Raw genomic sequence first — 7,899 nt, forward strand, 5'->3', positions numbered from 1 at the left:
TAGTAGCATTCCAACAACGCCCTGTTTTCGTCTCTTGCCCACCGATGCCTTCTTGTTCCAGTAGCCCACTTTTCGTCAGGGTGCCCTGGTTCCTCAACAACTGACGCAGACCTTGTTGATATTACCTTCAAACAAAGGAGAGTGTCTGGGACATCCGTCCACCCGTCCACCCATGTCCATCTATTCAGTGTTCATGATTCAACTATAAGAAATTTACTGGGACAAAATAACATCTGCTGACCAAAAACAAAGGCTTGTCTCACATTTGCTAAAAAAAAAAGACTTTTGTGAAAATATCCTGTGAAGTAATGACAAAAAGTTTAACTTGGTGGAAGATTCCACTTGTTTGCAGCTAACACAGCATTTTATGCATTATAGCAGCTGTCAAACAGAATGTGACAGCATGATGGTCTGGGGGGTTTGGGACCTCGATGACTTGCTGTAATTGTTAAAACTGTGAAATCTGCTCTCTCCTGGAAAATTCTGATAGAAAATATCTGCTCATCAGTTCGTGCCCTCAAGCTCCGGCACACTTGGATTATGTATCAGCACAACGATCTGAAACACGCTGGCAAGTCCACCTCTGAATGGTTCAAGAACAAGAGAAGAAAATTAAAGAAAAATGAAGGTTTTGAAGTGGCTTAGCCCAAGTCCAGACTTAAATCTGATTGTCTGAATGAGATACTTTGGTCTGACCTTAAACAGGCCAGTCACACTCAAAAACCCTCCACTATGGCCGAATTAATCCTGCAGAGAAGAGTGGACGTAGATTCCTCCACAGCGATCACAAACGCTTAACTGCAGTTCTTGCTGTCAAAGTTGGCATAACCAGTTATTAGGTTTAAGGGTTGATTACTTTTTGAAATAAGGACAGGTAGGTTTGGATAACGTTATTCCCTTACGTCATGAAATCATCATTTAAATACTGCATTTTGTATAAAAATGTTTGATGATCTGAAACATGCAAGTGTAACAAATATGCAAAAAAAAAAGAAATCAGGAAGAGGACACAAGTCAGCTACATGTGACATATACAGTACCTGCCTGATGCTTAGTGGATCTTTTTTCATCAAATAATACATTTGCATTGGTTTGACCACAGATGTGGTTTTCAGGCAACTTTAACACCTTCAGCTAAGTTTTATGATGTTTTCGATGTATTCCTGTAGATCGCTTTGTTAAACACACCTTCTCTATCTGTTCAAAGGCTTTCTTCATGTTGACCAACAAGCAGGTTTATGATGCTCAGTTATCTTTAGCATAATTTAGGCCATTGTTCTTAGTGGACTCACATTAATTGTACTTAACATTAATTTTGCATTAACCTGCAATATAAAGCAGTTATGCATTTTATGATGAGGTTTAAAGGCTACAGAGATGCTCACATGTTTGTCAGTCTGACCCCTACCGTAACGAAGGCCTGCAAAACAACAAAGTGTAATGTTAAATTGGTGGATCAGTCATGAAGCCAGTCAACTGCTCAGCAGTCTCTGCTGTCAGTGATCTCGGTCACGTGAGACATTGTGCTAAGTGGGTACTGCAAAGCTTCACGTGGAGATATTCATCTGATACTGGTGAAGATGGAGCATCCCAGTCAGGATGTCCACAAACGCACTAATGTCCATGAATGTGATAGCCCCTTCATTTGGACAGATCTGGGTTGGAAACTGAGACAAGTGAGCTAATAAGCTCCTCACTCCTTAGACTTGGATCAATAACTACTACTGACTGTGTCATTATTTATACGGTGCAGCAGAAGACATCTACATGAACCAGGTCATTCTGTGAGCTGGGCACGTTAATAAAGCTGCTTCTCTCTTCTGCTTTCATTTGATAGCAGTTGTGTATTCTTCTGGTGTCTGAAAGAACAAAATATACACGAGCAATATACTAGGAGAGTTCACAGAACCAGTACTGGGTATATTTTCTCAGAACCTCCACTATGTGCATCCTCAACAGACACAAGCACACAAATTCTGCATAAAAGTTGTGTTTGGTTCAAGACATTAGGCTGAAGCGGGTTACCATGTATCTGGGCAAATTATATACCTCTGGGAGGGGGGGTGGGGTATGTACCATGTGGGATGAACCAACCTGTATCTGCCTGACTGAAGCTGGGGTTCGGGAGTTTGACTCTAAGGGGCTCCAGCACATTAAAAACATGATAGTATCTGACTTTATGTCATTGTGCAAGGTACCAAAGATCCCCCTCAGTGCAGCCAAGGACACCAGTAGCTACAAGGATAAAACAAGAAAGCAATTAGTTTGTTCACATGCTGGTGTGTCAGGGTAAGGTTTTCCTTCATGGATCAGTAGTACAAGTGTTCAAACCACTCAGCAAACTTCACGTTAGTAGTGACTTTAACACAGGGCAAAAAAGCGGAACGAAAGGAACACTCTGAAAACACATCAGATCTCCATTGGGGGGGCAGATGGGTAGTTTCTCCTCCTCAGGATGAGACTAAACCTCCTGTATGGGAAAGAAAAAGTCTGGCTACTTCCCAGGGACAAATTATTTGATTTTTTTGTCAACTCCTATTTGGGGAAGTTCATGTCAGATGAATTTATTCCACATTACATTTCATTTTGATTCTTTAAAATGGCCAAAAAACTGGTCTAGTTTTGCCCAGTGTTACAATGATGGTCGGTAAAATGTGTGTATGTGGTAATGGCAGGATGCTGGTAAATGAGAGGGACCAGACCAGCGTGGATTAGATTTATGCCACTGGATCAGTGCAGCATGGACGCCTCTCCACTGCAGGCCTTTCTGTGCATTGTGGGAAGCTGCTGGTCATGTGACTTTATGGAGGGGAGAACGTCTTGGTACATTAAAAAAAATCTGAACATGCAGTTTGTATAAATGTGTGATACACGTCTATCAAACTGATTTTAGAAGTGAGATAAATGTTGCATGAGAAACAGTCGGTATCAGTCTTTTGGTCACAATGTGATTACGCTACTGTACCCACTGTTCTTCTCACTCCACTGTACGCAGCCTTCGGTCTGTCTGAGGAGAAAGCCTGTATGACATCTGGAAAAGCCAACACACAGCAAACACACACACACACATAAAAAAGGCATATTTATTGCAGGTGTACCACAGCTTTGCATGGTTGGATCTTAACAAGGTTCCAAGTAGAGCTTTCAACATGCAACCAGAAGAAATGGGAGTGTTTATTGAAAACAACACTTAAACTGAAACAGGCTGTTTTACAACTGATCCAAAGTTTAGGACCACACCTCCCAAAAAAACCCAACCTGTGATCCCCCCCCCCCACACACACACACACACAATAAAAATCCAAGTTCCAGCGGGCATTGTGTACTGTAGCGCTGTCCTGTTGAAAAACCCAGTGGTTACCACACAGATGAGGGCCCTCAGTCATGCGGGATGCTCTCTGCATCATCTGGACATAGCCAGCAGCCGTTTGACGCCCCTGCACCTCCTGAAGCTCCGTTGTTCCACTGAAGGAAAAATCAATCCAGAAGAGCTCAACCAATGCCGAACTGCTGTGCTTCAACAGGAACATGTGATTGGTTTCCATATTATGGGCCCCAGTGCTGGAGATATCCTCCAGGGTTTTGTGGCACTAGTGAAATGTTGTCTCACCAAAGAACAACTAGATGCTGCTGTGAGCAGCCACCCCGATCAGCCCAGGTCAGTATTTTTCCACAATATTTTAAAAACCGTTTAGAAAGAACAACTTAATCTGGACGCTATTAAGGCACCAAATGACAAACTGCTGCTTCTGACACCTGCTAATAATTTTTCTTAATTATTTTTGTTATTAATCCTCTGTCTTCTGCTTGATGTGCTGCTACACTTGGTTTTGAAGAGCTGTGCTGAGAGCTCACTTTGGAGATATTACAGTGTTCATGCCCTAGAAAAGCTCTGCTGTTTGGGGTCATTGCCACAGCAGCACATTTAAATGAGTTTCCCACTTTGGATGCAGCCAGTCTGAATTATTCATAGACAATATTTAATTAAAAAACAAAAACCTGTCGCTCAAGGCAGCAGAGATTGACCCCACAGTACATGAGCCCGTAATAGTTGACATTTTCAAAAGTTAATTAATAAGACATTCAATGAAGTGGTAAATAGAGGTCACTGAGTCCGCCAGTGTCAGCTAAGACGAGGTTCGGGGAGTGATGGTTAACTATATATCACCTTGTGGACTACGGATTGATTGCTCTGCTGTAATTACTGAACGAGACTGTGTGTAATGTGAAATGTGTCACAGTGATGAACCAGTAGTAATTATGATTCGACGCAGACGTCTGTCTGTCTGAAAATGAGCCAAAACAGCTCAGTTTATTTTATACACAGGCCGAAGGTTATGTTGTAGGCTTAGATTCCATCTAAATGAGATGACATCATTGGTCTTTGCAAAAAGTGTGTTGTTGCAAAGACAAAGTGAAACATTTTCTCACTTTTATGGATTTTGCAGTGGAGTGGTGCTCACCGCTTTGACCCAGACACAACGTCTGTCTGAGGCCTTGATGCTGAGAGGAAACTGCTGAGGTTAGCTCCCCTGCTGCGCGTCACCGTCTCTTACTGCAACAGGACATCAGGCACACGTTTGTGACCAGCTGATTAGTGGAGGTGGCAGAAAGGCTGGATGATCCTCGAGTGATGTTTTCACCTGAACCCTGACAGACAGGCGGGTGACGACTAGTCTGCTGCTAACACACTCTCTCTTTTTGTGCGTCTTTTTTCTGTTTGTTTGCTTTTTTTTATGAACTGGTTGCTTTGAGTATAACTTTAAAATATAAAGTCCCACTGAAGCATTTTTTTTTTTTGCTTCGTTGCTTCAGGGAAGATAAGATGCTCCCTAAGGTTCTGCCTTTGAAAGCCTCTGTAAGCTTAAATTTAGTAGAATATTTTAAAGGCTGCAACATAGTGATAAGACTGGGATTTGCTGCATTTACATGGAGTAAAAGCTCTGGCTTATACTCTGTGTTTTTATTGCCTGGTACGAGCCTCGGGGGTTTTACAGACTTAATTTCATGTAATGAACTAGACGGAAGATTATGGAATTATCTAAATGAATGGTATTCTTGGTGGAAGCTAATGCTATAGCCTTTAGAGTTCCCTATTTTTACTCTTATATTCCAACTCAGCATCACAGAGCACAACATCTGCTTTAAAGCAACGGCTGAATCTTGGTGCAGGTCATTGAGTGAAGCACATAAAGTATCTCTCTGAAGAGTTCTTTCATCCCTCATCACCTCAGGTCTGCACTCTGCATTTCAATTACATTCTTTAAAAAAGTACCTCTGTGAGCTCACAGCATGGACGTGTCCCGTGCAAGGGCATCATTTTCATTGTCTTGGTGAGTTGCAGCCTGTCTCGAGTGCACAGGTTAAACATCCACTCCATGTTGTTGCACTCTATGATCATTGATGGGGTGGCTGTGGCTCAGGTGGTAGAGCAAATCAGCTACTGATCGGAAAGTCGGTGGTTCGATCCTTGGCTTCCCCAGTCTGCATGTCAAGTATCCTTGGGTAAGATACTAACCCCAAATTGCCCTCTGATGCGTTCATCGGAGCGTGGATGAAAGTGAATGCAGGTTAGTTTGCACTTGTGTATAGACGTGCTGGTACGAGTGGTTGTATAGAGCGCTTTGAGTACTCCGGGAGAGTAGAAAAGCACTATATAAGAATCAGTCCATTTACCATTGATGCTGAGTGATTAGATGCAGATTTTCTATTGCTATCCCCCTGACCACCTTCTGACTGCCTCTGTGACAGACCTGCCTGCAAAAGATAGATACCCTCATTAGAACAAGTGCACAGGACTGCCTCTTTCTGGCGTGTGCTTGAAAATGCAATTAGAGCATAATTTGATCAACGCAAAGCAGCTTCTATGACTTTGTGCAGGTCTCACAGCAAGGTGGAGATGCCATGTAGGAGTCTATTTATCACCGGCCTCTTGGCTTGGACTTGGTTTAAAGGTTTTGCCTGACCTTCTTACAGTATGCTCTTACTCCACTAGGTGGGACTGTAGCTGAATGAAGTGAATGAAGCAGCTCTGCTTGCATTTAAGTCACAAACTGAAAAGCTGTACTGGTTGATTTCATGAGAAGCACAAGTCCTCATATTATCAGCTAATGTCATTAATATATGAAACAGCGTTATATTGCTAATACAGATCTATTCATGTGTATAAGCAGTAGTTTAGCTTTGTAGCTCTTCAAGGTGGAGCCAGCTCTAATTCCACTGCACACAGCTCACTAGTTTAGTCCAATGGTTTCCAGCCCATGGAGCCCAGGAACCTCCAAAGGGTCACAGGATGAAGCTGCTGTAACATGATGAAGAGGGCAGAGTGAAGAGTAAAAGCACATCTGTGTGCTCAGATCCATCTTTTTTCTTTGCTTTGTGAAATACTCGATCATTGAAGCCTAAAACAATCATTTACAGTGCTTCTAGTTCTCTGTCAGAAAAACAAATCAATCAGCTGAGACATGACAAAACAAACTACACACTTTGAATGCTGAATGACTGTTTTTGGATTTTTGTTATGTTTTGGTTCGAGCTGTTTCACATTTTGTGTTGTTATCACTGGTTCCTGTCTGGATGGTAACTTTTTAGACCTCGAAAACTGGTTTGCCCAGTTTCACAGTTATACATTTGATCCTTTATTCACCTGCAGGCATATGTACTCCACACATTGCTCTTGATCTTGTCATGTTTTCCTCATCGTGTTTGGCATTTTTTGGACTGTTTAAAGGCTCCTGTGTGCTCCTCTTGTGCTTCTTTGGCACACTGTTTTCGTAAGATAGTTGCGTGTTTTAACCAAATAATTTTTATTTTGGACATTAACTCATTTGGTCCTTCTCCCTCTGAGTCATTATAGTTTTAGCCATCCAACGGCAATAGTGGAGGAAATACTCACATCTTCTGCTAAGTAAAGGTAGCAATACAACATAAAAATAGTGGACTATAATATAAAGTAGGTCCTGCATTCGCAGCCTGTTTTAACTAAATGTATGCAAATCTTGTCAGCAAAATGTACTTGAGTAGCAATAAAAGTAAAAAATATTCACTGCAAGCCAAGGTGGACCAATGTTGATGGATTTCTGCAAGACAATGAACTTGTATTTAAAAATTAGACATGACTGAAGAATAACTAATATTCTTGCTGGTGGACCTGGATGGGTCAGAGCCTTGTGCTATGATAGGCGATAGCACTAGATTCACTTTTTTGAGGCTTCGCTTTCTGTGTTTCATTTCATTCCTTATATTATTAAAGTTTTAAAATCCTAATGTGCTGTAAAGTAACAAAACTATAGTGTTCAGAGTTAAACACTCACCTCTGCACTAATCAGACGTCAAAGTGAAAAGCAGCATAAAATGAAAAGTATACTGAACTGTAATAAAGTGTACTTGGTTACGGGGCACCACTGCAGTATAGTCGACTCAAATGTAAGCTGACGTTGTGGATGTTCAAAGGAAGTTAAAACGACTAGATGCTGTTGACTTAATTTTATGTTATGCATTTCGGAAGGAAGCACTGTACTTTTTAAACCCACAATACATCTATTAAACTAATACAGACAGTTAAGAACTGACACCCAAAGCACGCCATCGGAGTGTAGGCCCAATACACAATGTTGCAAACGTTTAACCTATATCGATCTCTGTTGAGACTGGTGATGTTTTTATACTTTGTTCTTATTTTAAAAGTTTCCTTGTGTTGGTCATACAGCCACGACAGACACGGCGCCATAACAACAAACAGCAGCTTGGAATTATGCTCATAAATTCAAGTGCACACGTGGACGCGCTCATTCGCTCCGAGGACGAACCACCCCTCTTTTAGCCCAGAAGTGGTACGCTCCATGTTGGATGTGTTCAGCTCATTGACCGGCGGACAATCCTCATCAGTACCGCCAGAGC

The sequence above is a fragment of the Pundamilia nyererei genome, unplaced genomic scaffold (assembly GCF_000239375.1).
Source record: "Pundamilia nyererei isolate P.nyererei 1_Seehausen unplaced genomic scaffold, PunNye1.0 scaffold00122, whole genome shotgun sequence".
Taxonomy (NCBI): domain Eukaryota; kingdom Metazoa; phylum Chordata; class Actinopteri; order Cichliformes; family Cichlidae; genus Pundamilia; species Pundamilia nyererei.